This window comes from Strix uralensis, chromosome 4 (assembly GCF_047716275.1).
Source record: "Strix uralensis isolate ZFMK-TIS-50842 chromosome 4, bStrUra1, whole genome shotgun sequence".
Lineage (NCBI taxonomy): Eukaryota > Metazoa > Chordata > Aves > Strigiformes > Strigidae > Strix > Strix uralensis.
Window position 1 is genome coordinate 125,362,308 of NC_133975.1, and position 25,895 is coordinate 125,388,202.

General features: G+C 41.5%; 1 long non-coding RNA gene across 1 annotated transcript; it reads left to right on the top strand.

Annotated features, from left to right (window-relative positions):
- On the top strand, positions 1–25,066 carry LOC141943527 (uncharacterized). The gene is made up of 3 exons (XR_012628986.1): positions 1–7,277; positions 14,868–14,945; positions 15,610–25,066. It is a non-coding gene; the product is annotated as an uncharacterized LOC141943527 (long non-coding RNA).
- The last annotated feature ends 829 nt before the right edge of the window (positions 25,067–25,895 follow it).

Below are 25,895 nucleotides of genomic sequence, written 5' to 3' on the forward strand. Positions count from 1 at the left end.
CTTCTCGTCCCGCTGCGGGCCGGGGGCGAGGCGGACGAGCGTCGGCCGCCGCCAGAGCGAGGCCTGTCGGCTGAGGTAAAAAACCCGGCGGTGCTGAGGTAAAACCCTGCTAACGCGGAGGTAAAGTCCCTGTCCGCCGCACCGGGCCGCCTGAGGGGAGCTCAGAGCCCCCTTCCTGGGGAGGGCTGTGGGCGGGAGGGGCCTCCCTCCGGCCCGCCGTGGGGCCCCGGGGCCGGCCTGGCTGGGCGAGAGGCCGCGTTGCCGCCGAAGGGACCCAACCGCTTCAGGCACGGCCCGCAGGTTCCTTGTTTTGCTTGTAACGAGAGCTGGGAAGCGGTGGCTTGCTGCTGGGCGACAGGGTTTCTGCAGCCCTGCACCCCCTACCCTTGGGTTTCTTTAGCCAGCGGCCAATGTATGATTGCTGCCCGAATCATTTTGCGGTTTTTTAAAAGCGTATTTATATGTATAGCAGCCAGCACAACGGGTGCTTCTATGTAGGATTGCTAAATATCATATATTTTTTAAAAATGTCTTTATCTGATGGCTTGGTGTCTGTTTGGGGTTTTTTTTCCCCAAAATACAACTAACGGTGTTAATTTGATTATTACGTTTGAAAATACTATCCACTGCTTCCCCTATATTTCTGGAGAAAAAAAAAAATGACTCATATGAGCAGCAGTTCTGTGTTGATGTGACAAAAACCCTCTGAGGTACAGTCATTTTTTTTAGGAAATGAGCTTAAGGGCAGTTTGAGAGCAGGTTGCTTTGATGGGTCAGTCAGGTTCCCCCTGTTCGTGCAGGCAGTGAGTGCCTGAACCCTCTGAGCTTTACTAACCCTACAAAGGATACTTAGTTTTTGTCCCGCTCAGCTTCTTGATTTGGCTTATCCTCCAGGTATGTGAGTACTAGTGTTGGCATAACTGAGGAGGTGGGACTGTGGCAGACTGGATTTAGAATGTTTTCTTAAAACTTTCAAAAGTTTTGAGTTGTGAAACTTTCAAAATTGATTCTTTTTAGCCAGGTAAGTTCCCTGGTCCAGCTCACACTGAGGAACCTGGAACACTAGTTGAAAGCTCACTGCTACTGAAGTGTAATTGTAGTGGACGTGAACAGTTTGGCCCTTCGTCTCTCAGTATGCCTCTTGCATACCTGAAGAAATAGGTCTCCCCTAAATTTTTTTACCTATAGACTAAGCAATTGCACATCACTTCAGTCCTTCCTCGCATGTCACAGTTTTAAACCTCTCAAGATGCTTATTTCTTGTCCCTGTGTTGTCTCAAAACCATTCACATCTTCTTTTGAACTGCAGCACCCAAGACTGGACATGGTGCTACAGTTAAGGCCTCAACACCACCGGCATCTGCTGTCGTGCCTGTCACAGACTACATTCCTGTTTACATGTGCCAGTACACATACTTTTGAGTCAGTATGATCTATTCACAATTTTGCTGACCTGTTTTACCCCCACATCCATTCCTGCTGACCTACCAAGCCAGTTATTTCTTCCTCAGGTAGACAGTAATGCTACTTGAGAAATGATTTACTGCAACAGCCCTAATGCTATCCCTTCACTTTTATTGCTGGACAGGTGGGCAATCAATCAGTCAAGGCATTTTTGAAAATGAAATTCCACATGATTTTAATTCAGAAAACTGTAGAATTTGTCATCCTTTGTATATCAATTGCATTTCTCAGAAGAATTGTATTTAAAAACCAAAACTTAACTGAGATTGAACTGTGCTGCAGTTACAGAATGGTTACATAACCCTAAATTTGTAAGAGAGATTTGCACATATTTGTAAATATTTAAAATGTTAAATTCACTTAAACCAGACCAGCTAAAATTATCTAAATGCAAGCAAGGGTTAATAACAAAGAATGTAGGTCGGGGGGGTTTATACCAATATAAGGTAAAATTTTGCAAAAACAGTGTAACTTCCTGTTGCCCCCATCAGTGAGGGACAGAACCTGCAGATGCACATGGTTTGCTTTGTTATATGTACTTAATTCTGTTAGTTGTGTTTGTCAGCGATGTACTTTAATTCTCAGATTTATTCACTGTCCTGTGTGCTGCTTTTGATGTGGCCTGAACAGTGCAACGAGCAGCTCATAAAGTTATTGAGAGCGTACTCTGCAAAAGGGAACATCTAGCACAGTCTGATGGCTAGACTTAGGCCTTTTAGGTGAAGTTGAGCATGTCGTTTTACATGGTTGTACTTCTTCCCAGTATGAAATGAAATCTATCTTTCTAAAACACTAAAAATCTAAAACTGAAGCATGTGATGTGGGTATTTACTAAAATAACTGCCATAGAAGGGATAAAAATCAAGACTGCTGTCCAAATCCACTCTCCTGTGCACACAGAGTTTTTTACTTTTCATTCTGTCTCTGTATAATAGTCAGCTATAGAATTTGTTTTTCAGTAAAGCTGAACAAGCTGGTAAATAATGCATTCAGCTGGCTTATTTCTTATATGAAAAATGCATCATGTGGTATGTTTTGTCCATTTTGATTGTGTAAAACATTTTTGTGATGTGTTTTATATCAGATGTTTGTATGGTAACAATTCAAGAAAAATAGAGGCTTTATCAGTGAATAAATAGAAGTCTTACCTTTTCTTTTTCACTTGGCTGTCACAGTTTACAGAGTTGGCTTCCCTTTTATTTGCAGGTTGCTTTCTTTTTTCTACTCTGGTCTGTAAAGTCTCCATCTGTGAGGAGATTTAAGACTAAAACCAGCTAATATTTCAAAGGGGCACTGTTACTTCTCCTATTCTCTGTTTAGTTTATATTTTGTAAAAATTGCTACTTTAAAAATGATTATGTGAATCCCAGAGATGGAGAAGAAACAAGTGCTACTGGTGTTTTATGTAGATATGTATCTGTATATATTTATATATGTGTTTATATAAATACATATAATATCAATTTGCAAGAATAAAAATTAACTGTCATCAGATAAAGTTCACATGACCAACATCTCACAAGTGTGTAGCCATATATATAAAAATATGCACATATTCAATATCTGCAGCCCTTCCTGAAGATCTACAAGCAATGATAAGTTCTTTTGATCAGTGCTTCTCCACTGCTGTCAAAGGCACAAGACAAGCCTATCCCTTTTAAAAGTTATACTGCCTTACTGTCCTATAAAAGGGATTTTTAAAAATAGCTTAGAAAGGAATTTTTAGGGCCAGCTCCTCACCAGTTAGGCATTGTCCTTTTTAGCACCTGAACAGTCAGAACAGCAGTCAGGAGTCCTCCAAAACAGAGATTTTGTACAAGTGACTCAGATTTGGGCCGCTTCATGTTTTTTTGTGTGACTGAAGTTCCACTACAGACCATCTGTTACGGCCACCCAGGCAGGAATACGGAGCTCTCATCCCCATCAGCATTCTGCTCTTTACATAGCAGCTTATCAAACAGGATTGCTACATAGAAACCACTGTGGAAGTCCTGCTCCACTGAGTGATAAACATAAATGGATCTAGCTGGAGCTTGTAAATGTTTCACGTAGCACATCTGACATGTATTTGTCTACAGTAAGGTCACATAATGCTCCATAAAGGATCTCCTCTATGTCAAAAGGAGCATTATTGGGGGTACCATGGGATTAGTTCAGATATTCCCTGTTCCAATACTAGTAAGCAAGAAAAGACTTGATCTCCCCAGAGAACTAATTATTCAGGCCAGCAGGAAAAAGACCAGAAAGAGAAAGCATTATGGAGGAAGCAGCACTGCTGTTTGAAGAGGCAAATCAGCATGCGAACAAGGCTTTTCTGGTACATCTTTTAACAAAAATGAACACAGTGGAATAGCGCATCAAAGTAACTGTCCTGCTCCATCAATTTGATTGAAACAGCACAATCTGAGATTTTTTTGTTTACTTTTGAATGCAATTCATGTGTGATGAGAAAACATTCTATTTAGTCTGTTTAGCCGGCAGTTGACGTCTGATTCATATGTTTTACATTTTGGGGAGGAATGGTATGTCCAACTTTTTGGCAACATTTGTAATCACCATACCAAGTTTCTGCAATAATAAGCAAGTGCTTATTACTTTTTGCCTACTGCTCCTCCTTGTATCAGCTATGCGATAACACTGTCAGGGCCCTCAGGAACTGAATTCCTGATGCATGTGTGGGGTAAGGATTTTAGGGTCATAGACACAAGTACCAGAATGAGAACTAATTCTTCCTCTCTGTTTATAGACACTGTGTCATTTGAAGTCTGTTTCTGTAGTCAACATGGCAAGATAAGTAGGAGCTTGCTCGCCTGGGCAGCTGGCTAGCTGCCTCTTCCTAGCATGACACTGCTTTCACTTATTCCCCAATTCACGTTTTTGTTCTTATTTTGTTCCCCTCCCACAGTGCCTTAACTTGCCTTCGGGCCCCCGGCACTCCTTTAAGCCTCGTTTTCTGAATTGTTACTTTCCCTTCGCTGCCTGTTTGTCTTCTTCGGGCTTTGCAGTGGGTTCCTCAGCCAACCTCCTCCTCCAACGGTTACTCCACAACTGCCTCTAAAGGTTCCAGTACCAGTTCCATCACCCCTGCCCCGCCCCGCTCCCTCCTGCGCTGGGGCAGCACCCACGGAGCTGCCTCTGGTGCCCAAAACTACTGGAAACGGAGCACCTGTCCCTGTGTTACATGGTCTCCTGTGCTACTGGGGTATGTCTGAATCCCAAGTGAAACGGGATCTGCTTCTGTTTTTTCACTTTGTGATCAAGTCTCCTCGTTTCAGTTATCTCTGCATTTAGTGATGTGTTCATCTCCCGGTACAAAGCCATCATCTTCAGATGAGCACCCTCTGCTGTGGCCCAGCTTCCTACATCATCACACCCCGAAACAAACATAAAACGGGTAAAATACCGGTGTGTGGTTAAGGTGTCCAGCCGTGCTTTAAGTGTAGGAACTGCTGCTCTCACAGCACTTCCCACAGCCCCAGTGAAGTACCCACCAGCTCCCTCCCAAGCTTGGTGCATCTCTCACAGTTATAGCAGCAGTTGATAAAACACTTGAGATTTGCCCCCAGGACAGAGACCCTGAAGATGGAGTAGGCTGAGATAGAGATATCTTGTTCTGTTTGTTATAAAAGAGAACAAGCAAGTATTTGTGTTGTATTTTTGTCCACTTGTTTTATCTTGCCTCATGGTACAGTTTTAACCTATTAGATACTTTCAAAGTTTCAAATTATGCCAAATGAAAGTGTTCTGCAGTCTGTAGCTCAGCTCAGCATTGTAGGGAATGCTTAACATCAGAGGGAGTCTTACAGCACTTAAATAAGCTTAAAGTGTAAGTCCTGATGGGCTCCAAAGCTTGTGGTACAAAGCTGGGCAGCGGAAGGGCCGTACGGGTGCCGAGGGCACTTCCACAGAGCTTTTGAACAACTTGTTAAAAGACATCAGGAGCAAAGCTACTTGGAAAGAAGTGGCTGAGTGTTAGTCACAGGTCTAAACACAAATCCCTCCTGGGAGTCTGCTCCATGAGCAGGTGTGCCCTTGCACCCAGCAAAACCACCGTAAGCGGGGGTAGCCATAAGCAGTGTGGGTGCGAGGTAGGCAGCCCTGCTGCCTGTTCCCCAGCACTAGAGACATTACTGTAGGGAAGCACTGGAAAGGAATCTGTGTGAACACTGCTGAAATAGGAAGGACAGGAAAAGAAAGGTTATAAGAGCATTTTCTAAAATCTTCCCAGATCTGCTGTCAGGGTTAAACAAATAGGATAATTTCACCACTGAGAAAATTATGTGAATAAGGAGGCTTGTAGTTCTTTCATGATCCTGTACAGGAATTACAGATACCCTATAAATGACTAGTAAGAAAAGAACTTCACATGCGACAGGAACTGAGTTGAAATCCAAAAGCTATGAATCTTAGAAAAAGACAGAAATTGATTAGATTTAGACAGAAAATAGCAAAGAACCACCTAAACAATCTCCTGGCTAAGCAGACCACACAAAAATAGATAACTGGAACAAGAACAAAAATGGTGTTCTCTGCAAGTGCTGGAAGTTTAAAAACTTGGTTGGAGAGATGAGAATGTCTCACTTTAATGGAGCACGTTGATAGGAACTGATTTTTAGGCAACACTGAGAAGGAATGGCATTAAAGCCTCTCCAGTACTTGATGACAAAAAGAGACAAGAATGCTAAGGTTGGGAAAGGAATAGTGAATAAAACAGGAACCATCATTATACCGTTGTAAAAATCCATCATGAGGCCTTCCTTATCTTTAACTCTGTGTAATTTGGTATAGACTGTATTTAGAGAATATAGAGAAAGCCAAGAAATAGGATGTCTTGGTACAATTCCCACACAACGAGAGGATTAATACACTGGGTATCTTGAGCTCAGAAGAAAAAAAATTTGGGCTGAATTTGATAGAGATCTGTCAAGATCTTGGATGGACTGGAGATGGGTGAATGAGTGACTTATTTTTCAAAACTGCTTTGTATTAATTCTCCTTGTGTTACCTGGCAAGATGGAATATTACAAGCTTTCACATCCTGTTATAGAGGCAAAAGGTATGAAGAGGTTCAAATAAAACTAAATTTTAAAAAACAGATGCCCAAGGGTACCAAGGAGATTAAATTGTCCTTGTACTTTAACAGGCTACCATAATTGCACATACATTACATATACAACACATTAATGAGTGTAGAAGCTTATTTGCCGCTAAATAAAAATGCACCACTATCAACTTTAAAAATCTGTTCTATAGAGAAGTCTAGACACCAGATTTAGGGTAAGACAACTCAGTAAATATAGAAGAATTTGAGCCAATATAAAATCTGTGATATGTATGATAAGATTTGGCATCATTATTGAGTGGCTTCTTTGACATGCTATCCAGTCCCCACACTTAGAGAATTTTCAACATTATCCAGTGTCAGGTGGGTCTTGGAAAAATTTACAGCAAGAATCAGTAGCCAAGACTTGAATGAGAGAAGATCAAAAGTAAGAGTTGAGATTTTCCTTTTTAAGAAGATGCAAGGAGGAGTTAAAACCATGATTTGCTAAGGCACCAAGCAGCACCAGCAGACACCTCTGGAAAATTCATCTTAAGCTATATTTAGTACATTCAAAGAAATTATGGCTCCCCCTTGAGCCATTTCAGCTCAAATAGAGATAAAAAATAATCAGATCACATAGACTGTTCGCTCATCTTGAATAAATAAATATTTAACGGAATTGTGCACTTCTGAGTCATGTTTAGTTCTAATATGTGTCTTTCTGGGTGAGCTCCTACCTCTGAGAAGATTCATCTCCAACTGCAGTTCTGTAGGTGCACATCTGTAGTTCATGTGTTAAAGTCCATCAAAAATACGCTAGACAATGACATTCTAATATTGAGAGCTTTTAGTACACAAATGGCTAATGAGAGCCCTTCAAACAAGCTCCTCCCTGCAAGTTTGCTTTAGAATAATTCCAGTGTCTTGCAGTCACTGGGTTTTAATGATGGGCTGTTGAAACAAATTTGTTAGACCTATAATCTTTGTAGAGCTTAGTTCGTGAAATTTAATCACCATCTTGTAGCTTGAGTGTGAGATACTCCTGGGCAATGCTGTTCAATGCCTGCTTGAGTACAATTTTAAAATGTGATTTTTTTTTTCTTTTCACTAATTTATACCTAGGTCAAATTCATATTATGGTCTTTGGTTTCTTTCTTGAAAGCTCACTGCAGCTTCATTTAGGGTCTTAAAAAATTATGTAAGCCACATCCTGGAAAATATGAAAATAAATTTTCTCCATCTACATAAAACATCCTTTCTGAGTTACCAAACTTTCTTCCAAAGTACACAGGTTTTGATCCAGAATTTAATTCCTTGACATTCAAACTGTTCTGATCGCGTCAAATGTAATTCCACACCCACTGAAACCCACATCAGGCCTCTTCCCAATGTGATCCAGCTATTTTTCTTTGGGATGTTATAGGAAGTTGCACACTACTATTCTAATACACAACAATGAATATGCTTTAGCGATTTTGTCATAATTCTTGGTAGCATTGCACTTAGCAAGCTGTTTTGATACATATATGTAAGCAATTTAACTTGCCTCCTGTTCCCCAGTACAACTCACTTCTTTGTTTTTAACAAATTGACAGAATTCTAACAAATACGCATGCCAAAGCTTTCATATGGTACCATTGCCTATCATCCCGTTCAAATTGTTTCTTCAAGAAAATTACCATCTAGTGTTGGTCCTGCTGGTGATCATCTACAGGATATTTCAACTAGAATGCCATATACACAGAATTCTTTTATTTTAGTTTAGTTGCAAAGATATTTGCCATCAGAAATGTTATCTGCTTATTCAAGCCATTAGACAGAAATATAAGTAAGGTAGTCTGCTTTCAACTGAGATTTACAAAAATACTCGTTACCTCCTGGGAAAAAAAATGGTAAAAGACATTTGCAGAAAAAAGTAGGGCATCTATTGCTGCTACATGTTTAATTTTATTTGATTTACTATACTTAACTTTTTCCTTTGTTGGCAAAAACAACCTTAGCTGTTGCTAATGCTGTTTGCCAGTGTCTCCATCTGCATCTTTGGTTACTTCTTGGATTCATTCTCTTAGCATTTGCAGAATTCTGCTTGCATCCTCTGAACTCTCATGGGAATTTTTCCCCTTTGGTAGTTAACATTCGCAGCAGCATGAAGTTATTCACATTGTGGATGACGTTTTCCTGCAGTCGAAGACACCTGAGCCCAGTTCCCTCTCGAGTGTCTTATGTGGCCTTGCTCATCACTGTCAATCATAAGGGAATGCCTCTGCCTCATCTTTAGAGGTCCTGGATTCACACTGTACGCACCCACGTTTCAGTTTTGGCGGTAATGCCAAATCCCCTTTTGGAGAGTTTATCTAAATTAATCTCAGCTCATAATTTAGCCATGTAGGTTTATTTTGAAATTGGACCCTTCCTTATCTTACCTTTTGTAGATTGTTTCTTTCAGGAGTGGTTTCCATAAAACATCTCAGAAAGCAATCAGTTTAGTCTCAGAGTTAGTGCTGTATTTGTTCAGAATTTCTGTCTGGCCTGTTTTCTGCTGACCTTTACTTAAATGATTATGTATATGCAAGTGTGCATGTATATTTGTAATGCTTTCTGTCTTGCTCAAGTACAATTTTACTACATAAAACGAGCTTTTCTCTTGAGCTTAATGTCCCAGTTGTTTTATTAGTATTGTAACAAGTCTGCTCGTACAAGGCACATCCACTGCACATCTGAATAAAAGTAAACATCCTGTGTTTCTCAGCCTTCTATAAACCCCAACAGATGGCTGCTACTTTTACAAACTGTGCTGAATAGGATGGCTCACATTTCCCATGCAACAGACTTATTTCTGGAATCCAAACCCAGTATACTTCTTGCAGGTGGGAACACTGATCTAGCCACAAAGCCGTTTAGCCCAGATCAGTCCTACATGGAGACTCTTCAGAGCTCAGACCCTCTTGCTTTTTGGAATGGATGTACAGTGGGGCATACCTTACATTGCTGATCCATCCAAAGCTGCGGGTGGGCTGATAACAGCTTCCACATGTAGGTCCTTGATCGTCAAGCCTGAAGGTCCTTTGTACAATATTTCTGTTTGTTAGAATCTTTGCATGTTTACTTTTTACCCCGAGAATAACTATTTTTTGGAGCTAGATGGTATTTCTTAGAATGACTGGATCTCACCTTACTGCTCAGAGCCAGTCCCTGATCAGGATTCTGGCCGAATCAGCAGGAGATACCTCAGCTGATGTTCAAGACAGGCCACAGGTGTATGTCTTAGCCTGATTTCCCTGCAGCAGGAGTACACTGATGTTGTCAGTGCTTTAACCCCATCTCTGGGGTTGAAGCCCCACTTCAATTGCCCCAGTGACTTAGCAGCAATGCCAGCTTGAGACTTGACCCTGTATATGTGTGTGTGTGTGTGTGCAGGGACACATTCCCATCTCATTTTTTTCCTAAAAAGAAGCAATGGGAAGGGAGCTACTTTGGCTGCAAGTCCAGGCAAGTAGTCTCTGTTAAGTCTTGAAAACAATGCTGAGGATGTTTTGTCCTGAGAGAAAAGCAATTTGGGAGTGGGCTTCATCTTTTCTTGTTTAAAACTTTTCTCTACTGAATAACAGGCTTGATCTCAGCTGCCTGTGCCCACTTTCCATTGCATGTTCAGTATTAAGCATCAAAGGAAAAAGCTTTTGAAAGACCCACTTGCATTCTTCTAGAACTTGTGTACTAGCTTTTTTGCATGGGTGATCTTCAATGGGCTACACATCTGTTCTGTTGCATTCAGAGGCCCTAAAAATTACATCATTTGTTTAGGAAGTAATTCTGAAGAATTAAGAAATTTCTGATGTTTCTCCTCCAAATACACTATTTACCAAAATGGCTGAGTGCAAGCTAGTCTAGCATTAGCTAGCCTTGTGTGCCTTCATCAGCCAGAACCTCTCTGATTCACGAAAACCCAGTACACAGTGAGCGTATATCATGGGGTATTTTCCTCCATCATACCAATGTATAAGGCTCCCAGTGGGTCTCAAATGCATATTTTCATTAAGGATATCCAATAGACTGGTCACACTCCAAAACCCATTGAGTCTTTATTATTTCCTAAATCAAAGTTGCTTACATTTCCAATTTCCTTTACAATTCATTGGTTTTTTAACAAACTATTGTTAAGCCAAATTTCATTGTATTTTAAGATGTTTTGTACCATGTCTATTGCACTCTGTCACTTTATCATGAGCCATCTTGACCTTCAATTCACTATCTGGTCATTTCAGAGCAACCCAGGAGACGAGAACTGTAAAACCAGAGGTTTTATAGGTCTCACCAGCGTTCTGGTCACAACGATGATATTTTTTGTATAACTCCCCATAATGGGAACATCCTCATGGAGTAGTTTGTCTGTGGTTAAACAGAATACACTGTTGGTCAAAATCTCCAACTAGTTTGAGTAAGAGATGAGACTCTGTTCAGCCTGTCTTCCAACAGCTTCTTCTGTTTCCTTGAAGAGAGACTCCCTAGGTGGTTGTGTCCATTTTCTCACTAATGGGACTAAGTGTCATTGACTGGTGTGTGCAGCCAAAGAGTTTCTTGAGATGATGGGGTTTTTACAAAAGGTTGTGCTCAGAAAAATCAATATTACAGAAAAAAACAACCTATCAACATTTTCCATTAAATAGAGAGGAGTTTCCATTTGCTTTGGCTTATGTATCCTGGACACAGAAAGATGGGCACTGAAATCAGGTGGACTACCTGCATTCATTGAACTCTGCAATAATTTAGTATATCTTGCTAATTGCAATATTCCAGTTCTTGTTTTGGTTCTTTAATCCAGAAGAAAGATTGGAGGACTGCTTGTACTGACCCCCTTGCAGGGTTTTTTAAATAAACTATAAATGACAAAGTTTATCTTCTACTTGCCCTTTTTTTTTGCAATTTTTTACCACAGCTGTGCCTCTTCAGCTTTCTCACTGAATTTTTCAAACTCAGCAAAAGCATCCGTGAACCATTTTGCTTATTACACTAAGACACATGTTTATGCATGTAGACTTATTTTCTCACCTGGGGAGCTGGACAATAGTATAAACCTATATATAGGTTTATACTGTTAAGTAGTTTATACTATTAGGTAGTTTATACTATTATAGATATATACAAAAGCAGAATAACTTTTCTCTCTGTACAAAAAATTACCGTTCTGGCACAAGTGTGCTTGAGTAAAAATATCATGAATTATATCAGTGGTCAAATGAGTCCTCAAAAGCAGTTATTCCTCACCCAGAAAGTTGGATTCAAGTGTAAGCCAAGTCATGAGAGCATATATAATTCCTACAGATGTTTGCTGTATTAAGAAGCAATGGGCCATATGTACAGTCTTGCAAATTTTAAGTGGGAGAGAAACTGCATCTGAAAATGCTAATTGTAATCACAGCCTAAAATGTGTGCTGCCAGAAGCCTTTAGTAATCACACTCAGCCTCTCGCCTTCTTGCTCCATACTCATGCACAGATCCTGCATTATATGTGTATCCTACGTCTAGCTCATGTTTTTCCCCTATTAACTTGTAACTACTGTGCCTGCCTTACAGCTGCCCAGAATCTATTCTACCCAGTCAGCGGCTCCATCGCTGCTGAAAGGGATGAAAGCACCGTCCAGCTAATCAAGCCCTTGAAGAGGGCAGCAACCTCTGTGGCTATTAAAGAAGGTTACAGTAGGCTCAAACTGTTCAGAAGAGAAATACAAATAACCCCTTACGAGCGTAAATAAGGCACATTCAAATGTGTTTAATTGTGCGTGCCTGTCTGAAAATCTGGCTCATCTTTCTTCTTTCCGTTTTTTGCTCAGAGGGTCACTAGTGCCTGAAAACACTGATATGCCAAGGAAGCCAGTTCCTCGTGGGAGCATGACTTTGCTCCACACAGACATTTTCCCTTCTGTCACTTGGCATAATTCAGTATGTGACTTGAAAATTCAAAATATAAACAAGAGAGAGGAACCAGGGCCAACAATGTTGCAAGCAGAATTCTGAAACCTTCCCAGTAAGTGAAAAATACCTCTCCTCTAGAAATACCACCCATTTCTCCATTGTTTTTAGCTTAACCAGAACTATTCCTTCGCAGTGCTTCAGAGGAAATCAGGGCAAAAATACCATAGTCAAACATACATGTATTAGACTGTAAAAAACCACTACTCAATGCGATACACAGCCAAGTTTCTCCCATCTCATAGTTCTCCCTCTTCCTGTGAACTGCTTATTTCTTTTCCGTTTCTTTCTCGGGATCATTTTCGCCCATAACTTTGTTGTTCTTTAACACCTTTTAAATATAGTTATGAAATATAGAAGTATGTATTTAAATATATCTTTGTTCCTGCTGCTCTCGTCTCTGTTACAAATGCAAGTTAAAAACCTTCAGTGTATTCATGCATCATTCTAAGGAGGAAAGAACTGGCCCCCATACTGTCCTTTACTAGCTTCTGGTCGTTCCCATGTCCCAGGATGCATCAAGTTACTGCAGTTTTGCAGGTTTTCCCTGAAAATTGATAAATGATACACCTGAGCCAAACAAATGGAAAATACACCACAGACACGCACAGGCACCCTCTGGAAGCCAAAACTGAGGTGTTACCCTTCCTTCAGTCCCTTATCGAACCCAGTGAGCGCTGAGCCTGTCCCAGCGCGGCAGTGAGCAGCAGGAGGCAGTAATGTTAAGGTGTCTCTGGAGTAGTTGCTTAAATAATGATATATCTTCATTCTCCAGGTGGAGCACCTGGTTCTGCTCCGGAAGGTGAAACCTGGAGCTTTCTTGCTTAGGATGACACTGTCCTACATGTGGAGATTCTTTACTAACAGTTACGGCATCTTCCTCAGCAATTGCTTTGGTAATTGCTCCACTATCTCTTTACACAAGTTGCTCTTTTGGTACTCACCAAATCCCTCCAACATCCGTTCAGAGCTGGGAGTGCTTTCATGACATGCTGCTATCAAGGCAACCAAGTGAACAGGGAAATGGTTGCAAAAGCTACTTGATCCTTTGGCTCCTTCAGCTCCTTTGGCTCCTTCCTTAGTGCAGAGGAGCTCTTGTCTGTAGTTTTATTATGAAAAGTACTCAAAAACTAAGACAAAGACACTAAACAAACGCGACTCTGCACTCACAGAGCTGCATCTGCAGCATGGACCATATCCACACAGTTCTGAAACAATCCAGTGTTGCTGATGGCTCAAGTGTCACTTCAGAGCCAGATTTAGAAAGGTCAGGCTAGTACAGGTGTTTTAAGGGAGATGGTTTCATCTTTTTAAGTGTTTGAATTTGAAGTTCAAACATTTAATCTTTCGAATTAAGGAAAACTGAGAGTTTATAGGAGTGTAGAGGGCATGATGCCTTAGTGAGAGTCATTAAAGTGAATTAACAAGAGTGAAAATTTCTCAACTGGGAGGAAGAGAAGGGAGAAGAATTCAATGAAAGTTAATACTCCTAGCTAAAGAGTTAAAAGATCCATTCTGTATTTTGTCAGTGAAATTACTTTGAGGAGAAAAAAAGAAAATATTTATCAGTGTCTAAACATGATGCTGTAGTAAATGAGTAGTTGTCATTTCTTGTAAAGAAAATCCAGTCTTAATTTTAGTATTTCCAGTGTCATGGTCTTGCATGGCTGTAGGCAAGTTGCTGGAATGGTTAATTCTGGCCTCTGCCATTATAATGTACCTTATTTCTAATTTGAATTATGTCCAATTTCAGCTCCCAGGCATTCGTCCTGTCATAAGTTGATTATTGTAATAAATATTGTTATTACCAAATTTTATTCCTATATGCACTCAACTGAAGAGCAGAGTCTGCAGTGCCCACAGGCTGTTCAAGCAGGGATAAGCACCCTCTCTGCAACCTTCTCTTTTCTCTCCTGTGGTTTTCTCCAGCGTGTGGGAGAGGTGAAGGACTACAGGGTCTTGTGGAGGAGAGGCCATGGAGCCAGCCTTGTACTTTCTAGGGGATCATATTTGAACCTAAGGTCCCAAAGCAGCACATACCCCTCAGAACACCACAGACACCCTGTCTTTAGATGGCCCACACTCACATGCACTTCAGAGAGACTGTAAGCTTCCTATCATTTTAATGTTATGTGGAAAATAATTCTACAGAGAATTGACTTTTATAATATACACATGTAAACAACAACATGCTGCAGGGGAGAGGGGGTCGCTTTTTTTTCCTCTACATTATGATCTCTGCAAGGAAAATATTGACGAGTTTAGGACTCCCACTCTGTGTAGTCATCCCACCAAACCTGAATTCAGCAGTTCTCACAGACGTGTGGCAGGATTAGATACTTATATTCTTGGCTGTTAATTAATTTTACCACTAATTCTAATGTATTTACAGAAGCCTCTGTTCCAAAAGAAATTCTAAACATGGCTGAAGCCTGAGTTCTATGCATTTAACGATGGAAGTTTTTCATATGTGAGTAGATTTCAGTGGTACACAAGCTGTATTATGTACTGTACTTGAGTTAAAGCACCGTAAGTTAGGGAAATGACAACTATTTGTAGAGTTCAGTCTGTTGTGTATATTTCTACGTTACTAATGCAGGCTGTGTTGCTAGGTGCACATTTCAAGCCAACTAAGGATTTACAACTTGCAGGTAGGTAATGATATTGGCACTTACTCTTTGTTTACTTACAGAGAAAGTAACAAACGCAAAACTTCAATAAGAGTGAAACAACGGTAAAACAAACATCGGGGAAGACATTGAAATACAAATTTTTACTCCAAACATTTAGACAACGTTGAAATTAATGAAAAAGTTGTCTTATGGAGCTAAGTCTAGATCTGGGTCAGGCTAAGTTAACTGAGGACAGGAAGAAATTGGCAAATTCTTAGTCCCAGATGAAAAACACATTAGGTAAGTTTCTTTTACATAGTCAGACAGTAAGTGTAAAGTCTGGTACCACTACCCCACTTACAGAACACCAAAAGTGCCCTCAAAATGACTATAATTTTCACAATGAACTAGCGTTGGGGTTTTTTTCTTGAGTCTCACTTCTGTGTCTCACTGAGAGCTGCCAGCTTGACCAACCCCATTTCATTTCTGGAAAAACTCATTATTTCATTTCCAACATCCCAGGACTAAGGGAATCCACTTCAGTAAGCACAGTCTGAAGGAGGTTCATGGTGCAAGTGGTACAGTGACATCACCACCACCAGCTTGTCTCACAGGTGAGTCTCCTACCAGTTGCCCCATGCAATACTGGCATCAATGCAGGTGACTGAAGCCCTTGGAATTGCACTGGTACACCCCAAACACCCCAGAGTATAATTTTATTACAAAGCATTATAATATACAAATATAGTATAAATATCACAAAGGATTCAGAGGCAGCATTGCACCAGGTGATTTGTACCATTTTCTGAAAGGGCAACAGCTGCCCTCGCTCCACCTGAGAGCATCTCAAGAGGTGAGGGCTGCAGTTGTGTGAGGAGGTTTTTTCCCATGTTATTAAAGTATACAAGGGAGAGGAAGGCAATATGTGACTTTGCTTCCCAATTAACATTTTTCAGAAGGTTTTAGGGTTTGTGTCTTGTGGTTTCCATGGCTTGGGGAAAACCTAAACGTGTGCTTGTGGTGGGTTGATCTTGGCTGGATGCCAGGTGCCCACCAAGCCGCTCTACTACTCCCCTCCCTCAGCAGGACAGGGCGGGGAAGAAAATAAGATGGAAAAAAACCTAATAGGTCACAATAAAGACAACCTAATAAAGCAAAAGCAAAGGCCGTGCGTGGAAGCAAAGGAAAACAAAAGATTTAGTCTCTGCTTTCCATCAACAGGCAATGTCCAGCCACTTCCTGGGAAGTAGGGCTTCAGTAGGTGTAGTGGTTGCTCCAGAAGACAAATGTCATAATGACAAGTGCCCCCCACTCCTCCTCCTTTCTCTTAGCTTTTATTGCTGAGCAGACACCACACGGTATGGAATACCCCTCTGGTCAGTTCGGGTCAGCTGTCCTGGCTGTGTCCCCTCTCAAGATGTTGCCCACCCCCAGCCTACTGGTGAGGGGGAATGTTGGAGAGACAGCCCTGATGCTGTGCCTGGACCACCCAGCAGTAGCCAACACACTGGTGTGTTATCAACACCTTTCCAGCTACCGAGACAGAGCACAGCACTAAGAGGGCTGCGATGGGGAAAATCAGCTCCACCTCAGCCAGACCTGATACAGTACTAAAAACCATCTCCAGCCTTCCTGTGATGGAGGCTGTGATGATCACAACCATTTAAGACCTACCCTGGTTTCTAAGAATGATGAATTTTCATTGTCATTGCCTTTACAGCATTAAATACAACACTACTAAATTGTTAGCAACCAGACCTGCATGAGAGCTCCATGGGTTTATCCAACTTAAGTGAAATGAAATAAACTTCTTTTATCAGGTCTTCTTACATAATGAGCAATGTCAACGAAGCACAGCCTTGGCTTCTGCACACACCTCACGCTGTTACCCCAAGTGTGCGTGGTATTAAGAGCTACCACTGTTTAGAAAATCCACAGAGGAGCAGAGCGGGCAAGTCAAGTCACTACAACAGAGGTCAGAAGGTGACAGCCTCTCTGTGCCCCATGGTCTCTCAGTTCATGCCATCTCCTTCATATCCCTGCCTCAGACTCACTGTTAATGCTCTCCCCTCTGGCTCTTTAAGGACAAAAGCACTCAAAAACCTAACAAGATTGCTTTAACATCACCCATGGTAAAAAGCCTCCGTTCAACTTTATCTCAGGGCTACTTAGGATCACCAACTGGAGTTTTCTACCAACACTCAGACTCTCTCTGAACAGGTTTCTGCCTCTTGCACTCAACCTGAATCACTTGCTGTTGAGCTATACTCTGCAATTGGAATTTTTTTGCCACCTACTGAAGCTGTGTAGCAGTCACACAGGCACTGCCATGTCTGCCGAGCTGCCTTGAGATTCCATCAAGCAGATCCCACTTCAGGGTTCCCCAGCTGTAAGCTGCTGAGCTGTGCAAAATGGGCAACTCGTGACGTTTGTGATGTGGCCTCAGAGGTGTGTGGCTGGGCAGGGGGAGAGAAAGCAGGGCCGAGCTCTGCGGCGTTTTACTGGGACAGTTTGTACTCCAGTAACATGACACGTGCATACAGGTGCACAGGGTAAAGATGTCTGAGGGCAGAGCTTGGCAGAAATCCTTACTCAGGGGAGAGAAGTTGAGCTAAGCACAAACTTGAGCCCCACTTCCCCCACACGCAGGCACAGCTGCCTGTGGGACTGGCACAAGCAGTTGCTTGTCTGTGCTTGCCTTCCACTGGTGCTCATTAGCAAGGAAAACAAAGTTGGTTGAACAGAGCTGGCAGGAATCCTACCACTGCGTTTGCTAAATGGATCTATTAAAATGTAAACAGAGATCACATTGCAGGGCATCATCATAAAATACCATGGATGACGTCTTGGCCAGTTCCCAAACAGCGCTGCTTCCTCCTCCGTCCCGTCACATTTGACACTGGCTGCCCCTCTGCTGCTGCTCCTCTTGCACACCTTGTTTGCAGTTATCTTGCCTTTTCCTCCCCTCCCTCCAAAGAGTTGCCCACTGGGTCCTGTGAAGGTTCATCGTTACCCATCTGTTGCCTGCAGCACAGTGCTGCAGTCTCACACCCCACAGAGGTATCCCTACATCACCGCACATTTTGGAGCCATGCCATCTCTCCGAGGCTTTCTGCTGTAGGAAGACAGGACTCTGGGGCCTCAGTGTCCCCCTGCTGTCCCTACAGAAGCCCTTGAGTTTGCAATTTAGCCTTGATGGGGCACATGACAGGCCACACGGGTTACACCTGTCTTACTCCTGCCTGGCTGATACACATCTAGTAGGAGTTTCCATCACCTCTTTGTCTGACTTTCAAATGAACGTTTTCCTGCTTTCTCCCCTGCTGCCACCCCTCACTCTCCCAGAGGACTCTCAGGAAGCCACCACCAAACCATGACTTTGTTCTCTTTCAAGAATTCTTTAAAGCCATGCGCGCATCCCCCTCCCTGCTACCCCTGTCTGCAAAAGCTTGACAAAAATTGGTAAGGGGCTGGGGAAAGGTTAGGGTTTTCTGGTTTTACGACTGTGACTTGGCTAGCTGGTGCCCTCATCTCTTTATCCTTCCTTTTCTGTCCATGTGTGGTTTATTCCCTCCAGTACATCAGCTGCGTGCTCCTTGTTTCTTTGTCCTCTGGGGTTCTAGACCTCAACAGAGGCTTCAAAGCTTTAAATTAACAAAATAAATTACCTCTTCTGGTAACATTATAAACTCCAGAAGAGGCCAAAGCACCAACAGTCTTGTGGTGCAGAGGAAAGGGAGAGAAGCAGGAGTTCTCGGATCCGATCCAGTTCTGGCAGAGATTTCTTATGTGCAACCGGGGAGCTTTTTGCCTCACTTTCCCTGTCGGTAAATGAAAAATACAATGTCCACTCTCTGTTTGACACACTTAAACAACAAGCTCTCTGGCAGGACAACTCACTGCTTACCCATACAGCACCAGGTACAGCATGTACAGAGCTGTTTATCTGTACAGGGAGGCCTTGGCCTCCACTGGTGCCTCCAGCCACAACCAACAAAATGAGCAGGTAGGAACACAGGTTAGAAGCCAGTTAGTGGCACTCAGGGAAGAGTTTCTTAGGGAAGCTAAAGAGAGATGCTATTTTGTATCATTCTCTAAAAGCTGATATATTCATGATTTTTAAGTCCATTCTGCTCATGATATGTATAATAATGAAACAATCTTGACAAAACAGAATGCATATTATAGATATAAAAAGCTGCACTTTTAGAAACCTAGATTCTGCTTGGGTTCTGAAGTTTAGAAGTTTTAATTTCACTCCTTGAGAATAACTATGTAACATACCTTTAAAAAGAAGCTGGTTTATTTTAGTTGTACTTGAGATAATGGAAAAAAAAAAAAACCACACCACCTTAAATCCTGTCTGAAATCTGGGAAAAATAATCTTTGAATGACAGAGCACCATTTTCTTCCAGAAGATTAGCAATAGTTTATTATTCTAAGTGTATATTTAGACCATTCCACTTACACAGTTGCTTTAATATCAACCATATTAAGACCTTTCTGATAGCTGATCACATTCATAAGCGATTGAAGCTCCTCCATGATCTGTTACACCAAGTAGCTCTCAGACCACCATTTCAGCAGGTGTGTGTACACGCGAGATCCCTTCACAGACAGGTAACAAGGCACTACACTTTCCACTCTTTTCAATGCGCTGCATGAAGCCACATGGCCCAAAATGTCAGCAAGCAAAACACTGCTTTTGGAGCACTCAGTTACATTCCTGCAGTTTGGGGATTAAAAACATTGATTTTAAAACAGTATGTTTCCTGTTTCTTTGGTGCTGTCCCAGTGCTTGCGCTGGCAAGCTGGAAATCATCCTGGTAACTGTCAAGTTCAGCTTTGCCTAAAGAACAAAAATAGTTTGAGATCAAGAAGAGCAAGGCAGGGAACAAATACAGGAGGTTCTCAGAGATATTCGAGAACTTCAGTAACTCTTCCTCTTTTGTAGTAAGATGACCCCGGATTGCATAGTAAGTTAAGCCAACTTTTAAAAAATAGCAAAAAGAATGGAAAGATGACACAAACACAGCAGTAACTGCTCTTCGTATTTTCTGCTCCAGGGCAGTTCCATGTGTACGCTTTGCTCCCCTATGCCTTGGATTCTGACCCAGCAGAACGCTCTGGTTTGCATCTGCATGAGCTGTCTAGGGCTAACTGTGGTCTTGAGGTTTTGTAGGAGGGTTCATGAACGTGGTACACATGGAAACCTGTGATCAACAAGAAAAACCTGCAGCGTAGCTTAACTCGCCCAGCAGTGTGGAAAAAACGTTAAGAACTTGAGGGTTTTTCTATTTTGCAAACAGAAGGAAGTTCATTTCCTCTGTTAGCTCACCATAGCATTATGTGCAAAAACACGCCTGGAGCTCCTGAAATACCTTTATTTATTTCTGCATCTACCAAATTTATTTATAGAGCCATCTGGAAAACACTGGCTTTTCATTTACAAGAGACTATGGAGCTTTTCAGAATTGCTTCATAAATGAAACTCTTTAAAAACACCCACACCTACAGAAATTGTCAACTATAATCAACTCTTGGGATTTTTTGTTGATGTATTTAAGGAGTATTGACAGGACAGTTAAAACTGCCATATTAATGCATAAATAGGTAATTCTCTATGTGCTAACTTTACCAAGTTAATCAATCTAGTGATCAGCAAATGTGTCTAATACATTACACATCCCTGTAAGAAACCACAAATACTTCAGTTATGTCTCATTTGAATGGGGCATTCAAACAGTTTAGAAAATAAATGGGAGCAAATTCTTAAATGAAATACAGTAAAGATGCAGGCTTAGAACATCTGGAGCAAAAGGTGAAAACTGGGAAACACGAGTGTCCTGGATGGCAGGTGAATGCATAAAGGGAAGAGAAGTTCTCACTCACTGCACATGCCACCGAGCTAGCTCGTAACAACCAAGAGTTACAGTTCACTCACTGTCTAGGCATCCTGGCAATAAACCACAACAGAAATGTTAAAATAATAACACGAGTAAAAATAAATAAGGATTTGGGCTTATTTTAGCCAAGATGTTTTAACAAAATGCCACCATTCATTCCTTGGCATGTGGTAAGAAGCCTGTGTGCTCCTATTACATTTCTTAATTGCCTTCATACTTTCTACTATTTGCAACAATTAGGACTCAATAAATTCAACCCAACTATAAGAATTAATTCCAACAATCATTTAATCTTCTTGTCACTCTAATACCACATATAGAAGACTACCCAAGATCTTTATTACGACCTTGTTGGTGGTTTGCTGTCTAGAGGTATTCCTTCTGACCCATACATCATTATATGTCTTCATTTAGCCAAACAAGATTGTTTTATTAAATGTTCATTTCTTTCTAATAAACTGGGTTGACTAGTACTAGATTTTGGGGGTGTGAAGCACACACACCATCATAGTTGATCCAGGACACTGTTGTTCTTACAGGTATTGTCTCTGCCGTGCTGGCATAATGACGAGTATAATTGTTCCCTTCTTAGTTTTGTCAAAAAGATCTAATGCTGAAACATACGACTGCTTGACATCTGCGGGCTCATTGGTAGCATAATTGTTACATTTACATGTTCAAGTATACGAAGTATACATTTTTAAAAAGTGTAGCATAGCAAATGCAACTCTGTTTCTATGTGTTCCTACTGCAAGTCTACCTCTACGCAAACTTTAAAAAAAATACTGTACGTCAGCAAGGAACATCCCCATTTCCCCTGACCTCTCATTTATCAATCCTAAATTGAGGCAGTTCACCAAGGTCATTGTTATAGTGAAGTCTTGAGGCTTCCTCCTTCAAATGATCCCCAAATTACTGTTAGAAAATGTTACACTATGCATTCTCTAGATATCCAAGTAAAAGAATTTTAAAACAACATTTGAGATCTCCATTTATAAGTAATAGTTCCCATCCTAAAACATGTCAGACTCAATTTCTTTCAAGACATGGCAATCAGCTCACATATCAACTAGTATCCTCTGCAGCACTCCGGTGAGTATTGCAGGCTTTGCAATGCCGAAATACCCAAGAAACATCTTCAATTGTTACCAGATTCAAACACAGGAACATAATTCAGAGGCATGTGCAGCTGGGTAGTTGCTGACAGAGCCAGAATTTCCAGTCCAGGGTCCATACTTCTTCCTCCCTCGCTTCTGATAAGCAGAAACAAAAGCACATAAAGAAAGAAAGCATTTTTCTCTAAAACAAGAGACATGAAACTCTGAATGCAAACTTTACATCCAGTAGCACAGAATAAATGTTGGCAGGAATAATTACAGTTTAAGGAAGTGTTACAAACGCTTTACTGGTTTACCTTTCTGCCTTCGTTCTTCATATATCTGCAGCACTGAAACCAAAGAAAGAAATCAGAACCACTGTACTTGATGTAGAGGCACTGCACCCCACAGAAGTCCCAGTAGAAGTTCAGTGAGTCCCTTCAGCTACTTCACCTGCTATGTGTGCATTCCGTATTTTTTAATCTGGATCTGAAGTAGCGAGTGTTGACATACATTGTACTCACAGGTACTCAACTCCGTTAGTAATTAAGAATTTCTGTATTAAAAGCATCCAGAATAGTGAACTGTGGGTCTGTGTTTGTGCTTCAGCTGCAGTCTAACACACTTGTCAGTACCAGTAATACCAAGTGTGCTGCCTGGAGTGCGACAGCCCCTTTGGTGATCCGCTTGTGTCTTGTGAGTTCCCTGGACCTTCTTTTTTTTCCACTGTTATTAGACTTCCTCAATTATCACCTTAAATTAGCACTGAGAACTCTCCTGAACTCCTCCCAGCATTTCTCATTGCCAGTTCTGAGTTCCTGTGGCAACAGGCTGCTCAAGTACCTTTATGGGATCTTAGCAGCATTGAATCTTTATTCAGAGCATGAGAAAATAAGACTGAAATTAATATTGAATTGAAAATGTAATATATTCCCATAAAAATATTGGTGCCAAGATTGCAACAGGAGTATATAGAATAATATTTTCTGTCATTCTGTTTCCAGAAAAGTAGAGAACTTTCAAAATACAGATTTCAATGTATCTAAAGGCACACAACTTGAAGAAATGCATGTCTTGAAATCCATGTAGGACAGAACACCATGACAGCAAGCTGAGGCCAGGCCGTCAGCAGCAGTAACTGAAGTTAACCCCACTCCGCTCCCATTAGCTGACACACCTGTGCCAGTTTGCAAACTGGTATAGAAAAGGGAAACAGAAAACAAGAAGTTGCCAAATATCCTCACAATTGGTTGTTAGGTCATCTGCAAATAGTTCTGGTAAGCAGCCAAGGAAAGGAGCACTGTATAATCACCTGACAGCTGTAAGTTCACAGATCAAATTGTTACCTTCCGTTATCCTCACCACACTCACTTTTGCCTTCCTTTTTTCTATGGCATGTGAAATCCCCAAGTCCACTGGCTCCTGCAGGGTAGAGGTATCAGTCGTGGCCTGGCCAGTGGCTCTCCTCACCGCTAGCAGCAGTTAAGAATATCCAGCCCCTGTGACCAAACACCTTCTGCCTCTCTTGCACACTGCCCTGCCGAACTGTTCATCTCACGGACAAACAGGAACTGGCTTTTATGCTTGAAAGGTGTTTATGTCTTGCATATTTTATTTAAGGTCCCATCCTGCTTCCATCAAGCTCAAGAACAAGCCATTACACGTATTTCAAAGATAGAGGGTCTGACTCCTTATCTGAGGAGCTTCCCTGGACAGATACCCCGTTGGCAGGGGCCAACCTCCCTTATTCTCTCCCTCTCTCTGCTTCCCACCCCCTACTTGGTGTAATAAGAAGTGCAGAGTCCAGCAGCCTGTGCACAGGACAGGAGAGCGCATGGGGGAAAGGGCAGGACTCAGCCCCTCCAGAAAAGCAGGTATCAAGGCACAACTCACTATTACCCCCCCAAAAAAGAGCAAGCAGCCAAGTAAGAGAAGACCATTTCGAAGGGATGGAGAGAAGCAATTCCAAATGAGCAATGGCAAACGCAGATGAGCTTTCTGAGGTGGGCCAAAAGCGTCCATTTGTTCAGGACTACAAAAGCTTTGCTGAATAACTGACATGGCAACTAACTGCATCCATACGGAGCCCCCATTACCCGTGGGCTGGCCCCCATTCCAGCGGGCAAGGTGCCTTACCGCAAAGCACAAGATGCAGCTACGTAAGTGTGTAGGTGCCCGGCCTCTAACGCCTTTGAAAGCCTCTTTCTGCACCAGCACTTCACATGACAAAACATACTGCTTCACACAGTAGCATGACCTACAGAGCTACATAAGATCACTAACCAAGAGAAAGTTGCCATTCAAAAACATAGTTTGAAAGCTTGCACTTTCTCTTTAAAACATTTTCCTGTATCACCATCTTTGCTAATTAAGATTTTAATACAGATATGCAGTTATGTCTGTTTGAACACACATGCCATATACAAGCTGGCCACAAAATAGCTTATGACTGACAACTGGCTAAATAAATTCCACCTAGAAATGAACTGACACCTTTAGATTTGTCAAAGAATTTCCACTGCCATCCCAAAGTGTGGGCCAAACCCTATACTCTACTGAAATAATTGCTGAAATCACCCACTGTCCTGGTTTCGACCAGGATGGAGTTAACTTTCATTGGAGTATTTCATTCCCTGTGATGTCATGCCCAGGGATTTAGGGGGGCGGGCTCTCTCCTCCTCTCTCATCCTGACATCTCTTTTACTTGAACAAAATGAAATAGTAAAACAGTACTTCAAGAAAAGGCAACAAGCTCATATTCAATGGGAGCACACCTCAAACAACGATGGTGAGCATGCAAGTGTTGGATTTCACTTACAGAGAAAAGAAAAAGAAACAAAGAGGAAATTTAGGAACGTGCCAAATGCAAGTAAGTTTATTTTCATGTGTTCGCAGCAGGATAATCTCCTGCTGCTCAGAAATACTGTACAACAGGTTTACTATCACCTCTGAATAAAGATGGACACTGTTTTCTGCACTGAGGTAGTCTATCTGGATTTTTGCTTTTCATTTACTGGAAAAAAATCTGATACTGCTTCCGGAATGAAAGCTTCCCCTGGGGTTAAACAATTCACATGGTGATGATTTCTGGATGCCTGCTACTAGCACATAAGTTTCAATTACATAAGTTTTATAAAGGTCAAATATGTTTCTTAACAATGCTGGAGCCAACTTAGAGACATCAAAACTAACCTAAGAGATTACATACAGTCAGACATGTTAACCTGCCTAATTTCAAGACAATTATTATTTATACGATGACATATGTATTCTGCCTGTGCTCTGTGGTCTATAAAATAGCATTTGCAGTTTATAGAAGCAAGCAATGCTAATTACTTGTTAACATGTGGTTTCCATCTATGTTTATTTTATGGATATTAACCTGAAATTAAGTCAACACAAAAGAAAAAGAAAATAATCAAGTATTTTCAGAGGCAATACAAGCCTGAGTCTCCTGAGAGCTGCTGTGCTTTTGCAGAATTTTAAGATATCCACATAGGTTTTTCCCCTTCCATTGCTATTTAAGTTATGTATGTAAAAGGGAGAAATCTACTTCTCGGAGAAAAGCATGGCTTTAACTGTGATGGATATTGATTTGTTATGTGTCAATCTAATTCAGAAGCAAGATAACAGATACAGGTTGTGCACCTCAAACACTTCGGTACCAGAGCTCCCGTCTCTGCTGTTTTAATTCAGAGAGAGTTGGCAGAGCACAGCAGAATCTCGCTCAACGGACACTTGAAAGCAAGTGGAGGCAACCAAAAGCTCCCTCAGTGTGCATTTCTGTATGTAGCACACACCATCT